The 14,393-nt window shown below is 36.1% G+C and overlaps 1 pseudogene; it reads right to left on the reverse strand.

Annotated features, from left to right (window-relative positions):
• Positions 1-12,195: 12,195 nt before the first annotated feature.
• On the reverse strand, positions 12,196-13,639 carry LOC148959755 (uncharacterized; annotated as a pseudogene).
• Positions 13,640-14,393: the final 754 nt, after the last annotated feature.

Consider the following 14,393-nt stretch of genomic DNA (forward strand, 5'->3'; position numbering starts at 1 on the left):
TTTGTTTAACAACTAACAAAGTAATCAATTATTTTGAAGAAAACAAAGCTAATTCCAAATATCATAGTTCCTGTATATATTTAAATATATAGATATCTATCATAGTGACATCAATATTCTATTGGATTAAAAGCAAAATTGATCTATTTCTAGCGGAAGTTCATCAGCATAAACGAAGGCAAATTATGCAAGATTCAACCGATCAACCGAGTTAAACCAAAATAGAATACGTCCTTATTCAGAACCTACCAATATGTAATATATATCTGAGTTTTATATCCGAATATCGAAGAAATTATAGAAATTATGAATTTCCTTCCTAGAACTCAATAGAACGAAAGATGCCAAGAAAAGCAAGGCACAACTCTGCTTTTAAAGGTATCAGTGATCTTTTTTATATCTAAGGATGTTTATTTGCGCGAAATTTATTCTGATTTATCACCTTTCTATCAGTATCTACCTTTATATAACTTTTTCCTTCTGTCCCCAATCAGCTTTTAAGCTAAATATGTTTTACACAAGAATAGGGACTTTCGTTGATTTATTGATCAATGGATTGAATAATTTGTCATATTATTTTATATCGAATTTACAAAAGACAAGCAAAAACTACTGACTTGCTATTAACATCCTCCCGATTGCCATAAGGATTTTAAGAATAATAAAAAATCGGTAACGCATATTTTTTCTTAAAAAAGGCAAACTTCGCATCTCAACAGTTCCACTGAAACACTTTCAGCGTTCATACTCAAAGGTTGTGCAAGGAGAAAGTATCACGAAAGATCGCCAAGAAAGGTTGCAAGTTCTATCTACATCCTTAAGCTTACATTTTCTTCGTATTTCAAACTCATATTCATATAGTGTTTATAATAGAAAAGCAATTATAGGAAAGCAGCTTTAAAAATTTATCATATTTTATATTCCCTCAATCGTTCAATGAAGTTCTAATACAATTCTCCCTTTCTGCCTTCTTCAGAGAGAATCGGAGCCAGTGCAAGGGGCAGTGAGCAACGCCTCAGATGAGAATAGACAAGTTGAGGTTTGTAGTAATTTTTTCAAAATCTTCAATTTCGTGGCTAAGTTTAGCTGTTTACATTGCTCAGTATCCACTCAATATCCATTGTTTTACATTCCCTCAATCGTTAGATGCAGTTCTAATACCATTCTCCCTTTCTGCCTTCTTCAGAGAGAATTGGAGCCAATGCAGGGGGCAGTGAGCAACGCCTCAGATAAGAAGCATGACAGAAATGGTAATGCTATTGAAATTTATATTTTTCTATTATGAAGCAAGCAATGTTAATTTGAACAGATAAAATTTCTTTGTAACTGTAGTTTTTTTTTAGGAAACTCCGTATTTTCAATTTCTTTTTTTTATTCGCGGTTGGTAAATGTCATTGTAAAAGTGGTATGCAGTGGTGGGAGAGTAAAGAAAAACTCAAATCACAGGAACGTAAAGTTGTTGGCAGAAGCGGTATATCATTCTTGTAAAATCACTACTGATGGTATGACTTTGACTAGGCAGCTATTTTTAAAAAGTATCACGGAAGGTCCTAGGCTAATCATCCCAGCACACTCAAAAAGTTTTGTTCCATGTATTACAGAAATAAGTCAATTATTGGTAAGGTAATAAATTAAATTCTGTTAATCGAGAACAACTTCCCAGGGCCAAACAATAATTAAAGTTTTGTCTCTTTTGATGCCAAAACAATTTCTGAAAACAAGGACAAGATTGAGACTTTTTATGATGACTCTGTCTGTGGGCAAGTTTCTGAACAGAATACTCTAGTTAACTACGAAAATAAGTGGGGGGGAGAAAAGGCAAGCAATACAAATATATCTTTCACCAAGTCTGCAATCATATCTAGTACTACGAGCAAGTGTGTTCCCAAAGAACCGTCCTTTTGTTCTGAAAAATTTGAAGGAAGGAAACTTTCTAAGAATAAAAATATAGCACAACAAGGAAAGGAAAAGATTCCCCCTAGGAAAAGCAATAGCCTTTTAATAGAAAAAGCGAAAAACAAGTGCTTAAAAAGGTAAATGAAATCACGTAGGCATGAAAAGGCAGTAGGGGTTATCTTAGGAGAGGCTGTGTCAGCCTATGCAAAGCGTATTTTAGGAAGGTTGTATGAAGATACAGAGAATTTTTGTGTAGAAACTGATAGTGGAGATGCTTCTTGCCTATTGCAAGACAATTTTCACGTCGATAGTGACACTTCCATTGAAGAAGATCCCCATCTTAATCAACTATACTCCCAAGATCTTATAAAAGCTTTGTCCAGATTAAAGTATGGCTTAAAAAATATCAGGGCCCATATTAAAAGAAAAAGCATAAGATTATCTCTACCAAAAAATTGGCAAAAAAGAATGTGTGTTTATAGCATAAACAACAGTCAGGAAGGCAAAAAACTCATCTTTCATCCGAGGGAATAGGGAAATGGTAGCTAAGACCAATAAACTTTGCGTTTTGATTTTTGGCTTCACACATATTCAAAAAACATGCTCAAAAAAAATTCAAATATTCGGGCTTGCAAGGCTGAATGTACAATACCTGAATGTCAGTTTGAAGTAACTTTTTCCATACTAAATTTCTTGTCAAAACGCCTGTATTTTCACTTTGATAGTAACGTTTATCATCGGAAGGATTCTTTAGCAGCAAGGAAAATTTCTGATGAAGAAAAAGAGAAGCTAACATCTTTGTTTGTTGAAAACAGATCAATTTTGCCATCTGAAAAACACAGAGTTTTAGACAGAGGTCTAATTCCTTTTCCAGAGTTTTTAATTCATTTTTATTGCAGAAATTAATAAATAGCAAAGAGTTTTTCCCACTGTAGGGAAGTTATTTACAATATTACAGGATCAAGAAAGAGCCCAGTTAAAACACATCTTGAAAAAGAAAAGAGAAACCAAATTATGAAAAAGAGAGCTCTGACATAGAAAATGATTCAGAAATTACGGAGACACGGGGTAATCCCAGCCAAAAGCTCATGTTAATCTCCCAAGAAACAGACACACAAGAAACAGACAATGATTTTGAAACACTGGAGAAAGACGGAAATTTTGAGCAACAAGAAATTGGTAATGCTAGAATTAAATTGAAATCTGAAGTCTCAAAAATAAAGGAAAAATGTTTCCAAACGTTTGGTGAAAATGGTGAACCAATAACTGATCCAGCTAAATTTGAAAAGCTTTGTAACGAAGCAGGGGCAACAACAATTTTTCAAAATTAAGGAAGAACCTATGTCAACTGATAGACAAACAGCTGAAAGAAAAAAAATCAATATAAAAAGAGCTGTTTCAATTATATAAAGCCTTGTCTACGGTCAGTCACAAAAGGCTAACTTTTTTCAAGTGGCAACTGCCAGAACTTTAAGAGACTTTTGGGTTACAATTAGGGTCATGGAAACAAGTTTTAAAGCACACCCTCGCACGGTTATTAACACCAATGAAGACATTGCTGCAAATCATAGCAAAACCGTGAATGATTTTTTTACAAATGCAGCAGAAAAGGGTATATGGTGATAATTTTGATAAAATGACTACAATAATATCCATGCTAATCGGCGTGCCACTACTTCTGTCACATCCTAAGTCACTCTCATGGCAACACTTCTATTAAAGTCATTCCAAAGTGTTGAAGCAATAATTTCATTTTTGTTGGAAGTGCTATATGGTGGTTGGACGTTGGTTAAGAATGAGATCATTGCTGCATTTCCAAATTGTAAAGATTTTGAATATCTTACATTACTCAATGTCCTTGACAGTTACATTTCTATAACACTGAGTATTTACTCAATGGTATTCAAAAGTAACATGGCAACTGAGTATTATCAATCTTTATTTCGTTGCTGGGTAATGTTTCTTGTGTTCAGGAGAAGACATTATGACAAGGCTCCTTTCATAGCTCTTTCCAACATTGAGTACTGGAAATTGATTGGGCATCCAATCATCATTCCAATTTCTTCCTCTTTCCAGCTTTTGATGAATACCCTGTTGAAAATTTTCACTCATTATTATGAGCAAGTACCACAGAAACTGACAATGCTGAACAAATATCACGCAAGGCACTGAAGCATGAGCTCCATGACTTTGGAGCAACATTTGTGCCACCAAGGAGGCCAACATATAGTAAAAAGAGCATTGATAACTTTGAAGTTGAGGCAGCAGAATTTCTCACAGAAAAGTTTGCCACATCGAGCTCTAACATGGGACAAGCCACAAAAGTTACAAAAACAAGAGAAGGAGAAAAAACAAAAGAAGCAAAATGGAGGCTACCAAACTTATTTGGGCAGAAAGTTGTAGTTGATGAGTTTCTTCCTACTGGCTGGAAACTTCCTACTGGGTGTGAGACAAATGCTCCAAATCCAAATCGGTATGGTGCTACAGTCTCTTTAGTTTAAGAATCTGAATTTGTTGAAATATTAGATTGGTATATATAATATATATTGCAGGTATACCTCTTCATAAAAGATATATATATACTTCTAGTATCAAAGCTATTTCATTCTGACATTTTGTAGTACCACAACCTGGTGCTTCTAATTTTTTCTTCATTCTTTACCAATTTTCGCGTTTTCTTACCACATCAGAGTAACAAAACCACATCAAATTAACATAATGCAATTTTAAGTCTGAAAACATTTTAAGTTCTGACAACCTGGATGACAATTAGAAAAATGCACATTTTGTTTTACAACAAAAACTATAAAATCTAACTAATTTTCCATCAATGTTTTTATCTCAAATAGAAAATGTGATAAAGAGGACTGCAAGAAAGTATACCACACCTGGTGTGTATTTACCTGTGGCCACTTCTTTTATGTGCAATGCCTTCTGCATGCACTCAGCACATGTTTCACTTCCAAAAAATGCTGTCAGAGAAAGTACAGTTGCTCAGGGATAAAATTAGCCATTCTGTTTTCGACACAAATGGCTGTGGTGAGCATCAAATGATGGAGCCGATTTTTCCAATGCAGAGAATGAGGACAGTGCTGAGGACCACAATGTTCCTGGTAATCTCGAAGGCTACACTGGCGACACTGCTGAAGCAAACATTGACAAAGAATGAGCTGGTGTGTTGAGTTCCTCATCTACAAAGTAGCCAACTGGAGGTGACCTATCCCAAAAATGGACTAGTCATTTGTTTGGCCATTCTTTTAGGGGTTTTTGCTGATTCTAACACGTATTTTAACTAGCGTATTTTTTGCGTATTTTAACTAGCTAATTCAAAGTCCATCTTAATTATATCAGAAATCTAAAAGTCCAACCTTTCCCGCACTAACAGCAGCTGCTCAAAAGGCGTCCACCAAAAAAGTTGTCCCTTGAAAACTACTCACTGTGGCATAAAAAGATAAGTTGCCGGTTAGCTAGGTATAAAACTTGTTTGTGATCTAAAATTGGCTGCCAATGTCTCGCAGAGACCAACTACCAGCTCGAGTGGACTTCATAATAACTAAGAGGCTTTCTAATTTGCATTATCACACCATGATGGAAATCCCCTTTCCTTGCATTGGTGCCTTAGATTTGGGCAGTCCCTCAACTTCGGCATCAGAGGGATGTATTTTTGACGGACCACAAGGGTCATTAAGGTAAATGAAAAGAGACTCATACTAGCTACAACACATTCGTTAAATTGAATGAAGAACCAAATTTTGTAGACTTGCCCCCTCCCCCAGAGATAGGAGAATTTTAACCTAAGATTTTAGGAATATTACGTTGAGTTCACTCAAAGGCAGCTGTAGTTTTTTAGTAAATTTAATAAACATTGTAGATTTTTATTTGTCGCTGATTTTATTTAAAGGAGACCTGCAAAATCAAGAAAAGTTATACTCTGTTGAAAGCTTATGACCTGATCAAGATGAAAATGATAATTATTGTTTTGAGAACTTAGTTTTTCTTCGCTTTTGAAATTTTCCCTGCCCAGGCTTATGACATCAGAGGTTTCAATCGCAGTCAGCCAGACCACCCAAACGGTCATTTTCGTCCTAAAGATGGTCGGTTGTGCAACTTATAACTGTTTCAACTTATAACCCATTAGCAGCCAAGAAACATTAACAAGAAGCAAAAAAGAGATAGTTTTTAACATTAACAAGAGGATGCGTCCCCTTTAGCTTACTAGTTTTGCATCTCTGTTTACCATATACGTATACTGCATGAGAAATGACTTTGTTTTCAATTCCACATCTCTTAATACTTAAGGTTATATAAAATCTACTCCAAAAATGCAAAGACCCCCAAACAGCTACATCGCAAGCACAGTGTCAGAACCAACCGAAAATGTAAAGCTCAACCGAAACAATAGTGATAATGACGGAAACAACTTGCTTCAAACGATTTTAATTTCTAAAACAAGCTGTCAAGGAGAAGATACCGGGGAAAGGAAAAAAAACTAAAAAAACGTTGACTAAAACATGATGTGAGTAATGATGGTACGCTTCGGATTCAAACTTCTTTTGTTATAAGACGATCTTGATGAATTTATACTTTTATGATGATAATCCAGGGTAGGGTCTCATGAATTGCATCAAAGCTCTGAGACAGGGTATCAAAATTGAGAAAATTGTTTGGGACAGGGCATTTACAGCAAAATATAAATTATTTCAATAATCTGCTCCGACAAACTATGTGTCTTTGTGCTTTAGCATTTTTGTGCCATATTTTTGCACTTTTGATGAGACAGGGTATGTATTTGGAAAACTTTTAATAGGACAGGGTCTGGTTGCAAATTTTTTGCGCACCCCATTACTTTCTAATCAAGCGACCCCCCCCCTTGGTGGTTGGGATTAATAAATATAAAACCTTTTAAGTTTTTTGTAAGTAGTCCCTTTAGCGATTGATGGTAAATAACCATTTTTCAGCTATCCAAGTCTCGTTTTGTGGGGACAACAAACAAACACAATGTTGCATGCAGAAAATTGAAATGGTTGACCAGGAAACACAAGATGAGCCCCTTTTTAATGTTGATTTAGCTATTGCTGATTTGCCTGAAAGTCGAAACAACCATCATCATCAAACATCAGAAAAAGAAGACCCAGAATGGTTGCCAGAGAACGATGAGAAATCAAATTATGAGTATGACTGTGAATATAAGCATGACTGTGAATATAAGCATGACTGTGAATAGAGCAAAATCCACAGTCATACCACCAGGAAAGAAAGTTTATTGTTAATGAATCTTTGCTTCAGCAACTTCTCATGAGATGCAACATTTGCTCTGCACCAACAAGAATTGAGAAGAAAAGAACTCATGGTACAATGCTAATTGTTAAATCGATATGTTTAGAGGGTCACTCAACTGAATGGAGGAGTCAACCTGAGCATATAATGCCATGGAGAAACTTCTCTTGGCTGCTTCCACTCTCTTTTCTGGTTCTCAACCAGCTAAAGTATTAACCCTTTTCAGGCACATGAATATATGCTCATCTGAACGCCTTTATTCCTTGATCCGGCATGCATACCTCCTTCCAAATGTGTTTAAACAACAACACAGCAATCAGCGCGCTCTTCAAATCATTGCAATATTGCTCAATCGTACTGTACAGCTATTTACGATTTAAAATATGGATAACCTTTCAATTACTCAAGAAACAAATACAGATACTTCTTCAAACAGTCGCCCTATTTTTTTTCAAAACTCTAGGCCGGGGCAACTTGCTGTATTACACCAAAAGCCAGAAGCTGTCGATATGAGAAGAGACCTAAGAGTAGGCCTATGTGATGAGATCCCTGAGAAGCAATCAACAGCTGGTGGATTTATGTGTTGCGTGCCAGGTTGTTTCAGCAATAGCAAAAGAAATGCAACTCTTAGTTTGTACCAGTTTCCGTTTGGAAATCCGCAAGAGAAGATCGACCTGAGAAGATCGACCTGAGGAAAAATGGATATCCCTTATCAGTCCCAAGGACTTCAAACCAACGAATGGACACAGGGTTTGTTCGGTACACTTTGTTGGTGGAAAAAAGACTTACATGAACAACGTGCTGCTCATCGTTCCAAAGGCAATACGTCCCAGCATAACAAAACCAAGAGCCACATTTAAATGTCGTAACAGAGCCCTCATGGAAGAACGATTCCATCGAGAAAAACTTGTCGAAGTAATTGCAAATGGTGATGAGAACTTTCCTGACAGGCAGTTAATTCTGACAATCGAATGAGCTTGCTGCTCTGGGGAAGAAAATGGAAGCAAGGGAAAGACAGCACACAAATCTTTTTCAAAAATATTGCGTCAGGCTAAAAAAGAAAATGAATCAATGAAGCAAAGATTGAACAAGCATCATTTCATGTTGATGATATAAAGGATGATACTGAACTATTTCATTTTTAAAACTGGTTTCCAAGATCATGAAACATTTGTGATATTTTTCTAATGCCAGCAGCACAGAAGCCTATATACTATAAGTCAAACACAAATGCAGATACAATTTGCCCTGAGAATCCAAAGCGTGGAGCAAAGAGGACACTGGCACTAGAGCAAGAGTTGTTTCTCGTCCTTGTACATTTACAGTGTGGACTTTTAGAAAAGTGTGGACTTTTAGACATAGCTTATAGGGCAGGTAATTCTGTTGGGCATTTTCAAGAATCTTCATCACCTGGATTGATTTCCTATATACAAGGTCAATTAGACAGCTGCCAATATGGGCATCAAGGTCAACTATTGATGAAACAATGCCGAATGCATTCAAAGAAATGTATCCAAGTACACATGTGATATTGGATGCTACTGAAATATTCATGGAAATGCCTAGTTTACTCAGATCACAGAGTGAAACATACTGTAACCAAAAATATTGCAATACTGCCAAGGGCTTGCTTGGTATTGCACCTTCAGGTGCAGTAACATTTGTGTCACACCTATATGCTGGCAGATGCAGTGATAAAGCAGTCAGAAGGGATTGTGGTATACTTAACCTAAGATTGCTAGTCAAATGGTTTCCGAGATACTGAAAGCAGAAAGACCCGGGTACCATGTACCCCAAAGCCAAGATGCCCAGAATGGATGTGGCGTGAATTTCGACATCATAACCCGCTCGGTAAGTACTAACTTATTCTAGGTAATCTGCTTACCAATACTTTAAAGATAGCATTTTCCTTTAGTTTTTGGATTGAAGGAGAAGACTTTTGCTTTGCGATTAAGAAACTGATTAGCTAACCTGCAGGAAGAAAAGGAGGAAATGAAATAAAAACAGATTCATGTTCTTTTAATTACATTCGTTTGAAGCTGGTAATAAAGATGATGGGACAATAAAACTGCAACTTTTTTTCTTTAAACTTTCTTCCAATTTTCTTGATTCAGTGCAGGGAAACTACTGTTATCAAAGACCAACCCTGCTGTTGTCTTGAAGCATCCGGTTATACATTGCAAAGTTCCCCAAGCAAGACAAGAAAGAAGAGTCATACCTCAGAGGTATGCTCCAGAGCTCATCCAGTTTTTCTGTTTGTGGGCCTACATTCTCTGTATCGTTGTGTTTTATCCCCTCTTATATAAGTCAACTCAAAGACTTGCTAAACTAAATTCAGAGTAAACGAACATGTGACAGAATTATGGTTTCATTGCATTTCCGTGGATTTTTTGCTACAGAAGCTGAATGAAGATCTTTGTTGCAACCTTTGGCAGCGCCACAGAGAGCCTTGTCCCCTCCACAGCTCTGTAGGATGCACTTTGTTGTTTTTCTATTTCTATATTCTATTAGCTATCCCAGTATGGCGGTCTGACACAAACACTGAAATATCAACAAAAATTAAATTGAGAATTATCCACAATTTGTTACAAAAGCTATATAAACATCTGATTAAATTTTCACCTTGATATGTGTTTAAACACAAAAAACCAATTACAAACCTGCAGAAGTTCAAAATGAACAGTGTTGGTGCTATGTTTTTAAAAAGGGCATAATCATGTGCTCACATATAATACGTTTGACTCCATGGCCTCGTGCTCTACAACTAACTCTAAGTACCGTTACGTCGTAATATGTAAATTTATTCAAAACATTACATCTCTCCCTTTCTTCAGATTAGTCTCTGGGGCTAAAATATAAAGTTAATTAAAGTTCAAATTAGCAAGTCCAAACTTTCTAGTAGTAAGATAACTAGGTCTACACGACAACAAAACATTTTTTTTAAACATCTGAAAATCAAATAAAATAAGTGAAAGCATTAAACTCACAGTACTTTCTGCTTACGTATCATGAATGTTTTGTCCAAAACTCTTCTTCTTATTCTTTGTCGATATCTGGCATTATTCTGGGTGTCTGCTTCTTCTTGCTGCCCTTCTCCGGTCGCAGGTATTTCTAATGATTCTTCATCATCCGCATCATTATAAAATTCCAAATCCTTTCTTTCCTGAATTGGCTTGAAAAATGAAATGTTCCTTGTTACGTATTGTCCATTTCTACAAGCTGTGATCATCGTTCCTTTTATTTGTACTATACGAAAAGGCTTCGGATCGAATTTGGATGTTAACTTGTTTCTCTTTTTTTGTCGAATTAGTACCAGATTGCCAATACTCATTTTATGTTCCTTAGCTCCTCTTTTCCAGTCCGCATTTTGCTTCATCGTTGCCTTTGCCTGTGTGTCGTTTTTGCGAATTTCTTTGTCCAAGGGCGATAGACTCTTTTCCACTGTGTCTGGCAACTTTCTTCGAATTTCGCGATTAAAAAGTAGCACGGTAATTTAGAACGAATCTATAAAGGGTTATTCCATGTCAAATCATCCAGTGAAAGGAAAATTTGTGACCATCATGTCTTGGATTTTGATTATATTTTGCACAATCAAAGCTTCTAATGAGATAACAAAAACTGCGAAATTTCAGCTTTATACCTTGAATAGTTTAAAAGTTATAGCAATCCGAAATTTATGCTGAATCAGCAAATATGCAGAAAATTGGGCGTGGTACGCACTGACCCCTATCTCCTTTAACAGTTACAATTCAAAAACTATTGCAGATATCAGGCTAAAAATTGGCAGGAAACCAAAAAACTAGCTGAAAATTTCAAAAATGCAACTTAAAAATATCTGTGATGCTTATTTACTTGACAAATCAGGCTTTTTCCTAAATGATGAAAAAATTGAGTTGTCCGCAAATTCCTTGAAATTTAAGGGTGTGGCCAAATAGATACAAGCCCACCTTTAAGATTCATTGAAACATAATAGTTTTCTCTTAATTTAGCACAATTTTCATCAATTGTATGTGAAGGCACAAGGAGTACCAGACGTTTGAAAATTACAGTCCATTTTCACAGAATAATAGCTCTGAAACGTTAGGTGTAGCCTCATATATTTCCTCAAGATTTCAATTTATCAAAAATTGTCAATAACAGCTCAAGATTTATATAAATCTCAATTTCAATTTATTTACCACGATAATTGAACTACCAGAAAGCATCCATAACATCATGATAAAAAATCTTCAAATTTCCTGTTGATATTGTTCAAATCAATATCGCTTATAGTGTAAACCCGACCAGATGTAGTGTTGGGGGGCTCTATTTTACACATTATTTGTGTGCAAGGTACCCAGCAGACATCATCTCTTGCTGGCCATGTAAAGTTTTTACATGGTCCATGTGGACGAAGGAACTTGACTTTTGCATCTCGATTCTCATTGTCTATCTCTTCGACTAAACCTATCCACCATAAGGCATCATAGCAGCAGGCAATGAAGTCCATGGTGTTGACAGCTGCAGGTTGAGATATTTCTTCTTGCTTGTTGTTGAAATAAAACACACCACTAAACTGATCATCTTGACTTAGGCGTTTAAATTGCACACCAAAGCCATCTTGCAAAGGTTTAAAATGGTGGTAACTTCTAGTACCTGGTACAGTTTGGCCTAGCATATAACGCTGTCTTTGCAAATTTCTTACAGCCACCATTTCCTCCTTTGTTGTAATGGCAAATTCAATCTTTGGCATAGCTTCTTTACAGAATTCTACCATCGATGTAACATTAAGTATCTGGCCGCTTAAAGGCCGTTGTAGGCTAGCCCTAGCTGTTAATCTTTTGATTGCACCTCCAAGCCCATCACATGAGGATTTCCTGTGTGAAGTTGCAAAAAAAGACCATATTGCAGACAGACCAAAATCATCTTCATGTTTACAGAGATTGACAAAATTCTTAAAGTTTTTGTATTGTCCACCACATCCATCTGAAAAGTAATGCATTTCTTTGATATGTGGAAGCTTTAACTTGACGTACTCTGTAGTTATCTGCTGAACTTTGTGGACCAATGGGTATCGTGGTTTATGTCATCTGACAAAACACAAAGAGACATCTCCTTAAGCTGGTCAAAACTATCTTTATGATAGATGATAACAGGGTGCAAGGTACACTGTTGATTGTTCCAATGAAAGCTCTGCACCTCATCTTGAACAACAAATTTGTAATTTTCTGCAAAATCAAGAACAACGATACAGCTTGTTGGTGAAAGATTTTCTTTGCAACTCTTGAAAAACCTACTCTGGCATTTGGCAACAAATGAATGGGTTGTCAAATAATTTATTTTGTCAACAAGAGTGTCTAGAAAACTGTCAGTGCTAGCTTTTACTGTTATCAGAGTTGGTCGATCAGTGCTTTGCCATTGACTGTACTCTATTTCATCAATTTCTTGTCTCGCCAATTCTGCAGTTATGAATTCCTGAAGTGGCTTTGTTCCAGGGCACTCTGGGCAGCGATGTATCATGCATTCACTGTTTTCAATATCACATACAATCATCTTCATCAAATCCTTGTATGTATGACTAACGCCTAAAGCACTAGCTAACAAGATTGCATTTTGATGATATGTGCAGACACAAACAGCATGAGAACCAGGAGTCCCAACAGGTACACACCATTTTGGATGCAGACTACAAAACTTGGAAAAAATCTATTTTCATGTGTGAATTTCTTTGTTTAATGGCAATATAAAGTTCCTTGAGGTTACAAAGCAATAATCGCTTTTGCACATGCTTGTTTCTTCCTACACTGACAAAATCCTTCTTTCCTGGTAATAACCTTGTATATTCATCATCTTCATAAAATAGACCTACTGCTTCCTCTACATAGACTTCAATGGATTTTCCATTCTTAGGCTCAGGATCAGCTAATATACCCTTTGTTTCTTTCAATGAACGGGCAGTTCGGATAAGATACTCTGAAACACCAAAGAATCTTGCAGCATCTTTTCTTGACCAAGATTCGGGCACCAGAGTAAGAATTTTAAGTTTCTCTCTGTAGGATGAAACATTTAACTTTTCTTTCAAAAGGTACATGAGCTTGTCAAAATTTTCAGCTTTACCTTCAAGTAATGTATTTGACTGTTGTGTGCTACAGGTTTGCTCTAAATCTTGAACATCAACACCAATAGCATTTGCTGTTTCAGTTTCTTGTGCCCTGAACACTCTGTTAAGCTTTTCCTTTGCAAACGATACTCTCCTTCGTTTCTCGATGCCATGAAACTTTATCGGTGAAACACCACATAGTTCCAGACTGGTATTTACAATATCTCTAGAAATTTCAGCATCATTGATTTCTACATCCTCTCCCTCTTCCTTTTCTTCTTCATCAATCATATGTGAGGTTTCAGACTGGCTTTTATCATCATATTCAAGTATTTGCTGGTAGCAGTTCCTGCAAAGCTTCCACCCAGGCAAAACATTGAACCCCATGGAGGAAGCATTTAAATGATGTGTTAACTATCATTAAATCAATTTACACCTAAGCATGATTTCCTATTACTTAACAATCTAGTCTAGGAATCAATTTAATACCCAGCTTGCTTTAAACATAACTGTGAGCACAGAAGAATTTATTGCCTTGATAGAGAAACCTGAAGCTAAATGCTAACTGTAAAAATTTACTAAAATTTCTGACAGAGCAGAAATATTTGAAATCTTCTTACAAATTTGGTGTTTTGGGGAAAAGGGGGTAATAGCTCAAGGCTAGAGCACTCTGCTACCCCAGCCACAGTTCCCTACATTTGCTGGAAATATTGTAAACAAAACAGCACCAAGAAAATACTTCACAATTTAAATGATATGGATTTGAACAAACCAACAGGACATTTTGTATTTATATTGATGCTTTGCATACAGCCTGTTATGGCTGTAAATGAATTGAAATTGAGATAAATATATATAAATCTGAAACTGCCAAATAATAGTTTTTTTGATAAATTGAAATTTTCAGGAAACATTACAATGAAATTTAGAGAGATATGAGGCTACACCTAATGTTTCAGAGCTATTATTCTGTGAAAATGGACTGTAATTTTCAAATGTCTGGTACTCCTTGTGCCTTCACATACAATTGATGAAAATTGTGCTAAATTAAGAGAAAACTATTATGTTTCAATGAATCTTAAAGGTGGGCTTGTATCTATTTGGCCACACCCTTAAATTTCAAGGAATTTGCGAACAACTC

This window comes from Rhopilema esculentum, chromosome 9 (genome assembly GCF_057945365.1).
Source record: "Rhopilema esculentum isolate cy_ngs chromosome 9, ASM5794536v1, whole genome shotgun sequence".
Classification (NCBI taxonomy): Eukaryota; Metazoa; Cnidaria; class Scyphozoa; order Rhizostomeae; family Rhizostomatidae; genus Rhopilema; species Rhopilema esculentum.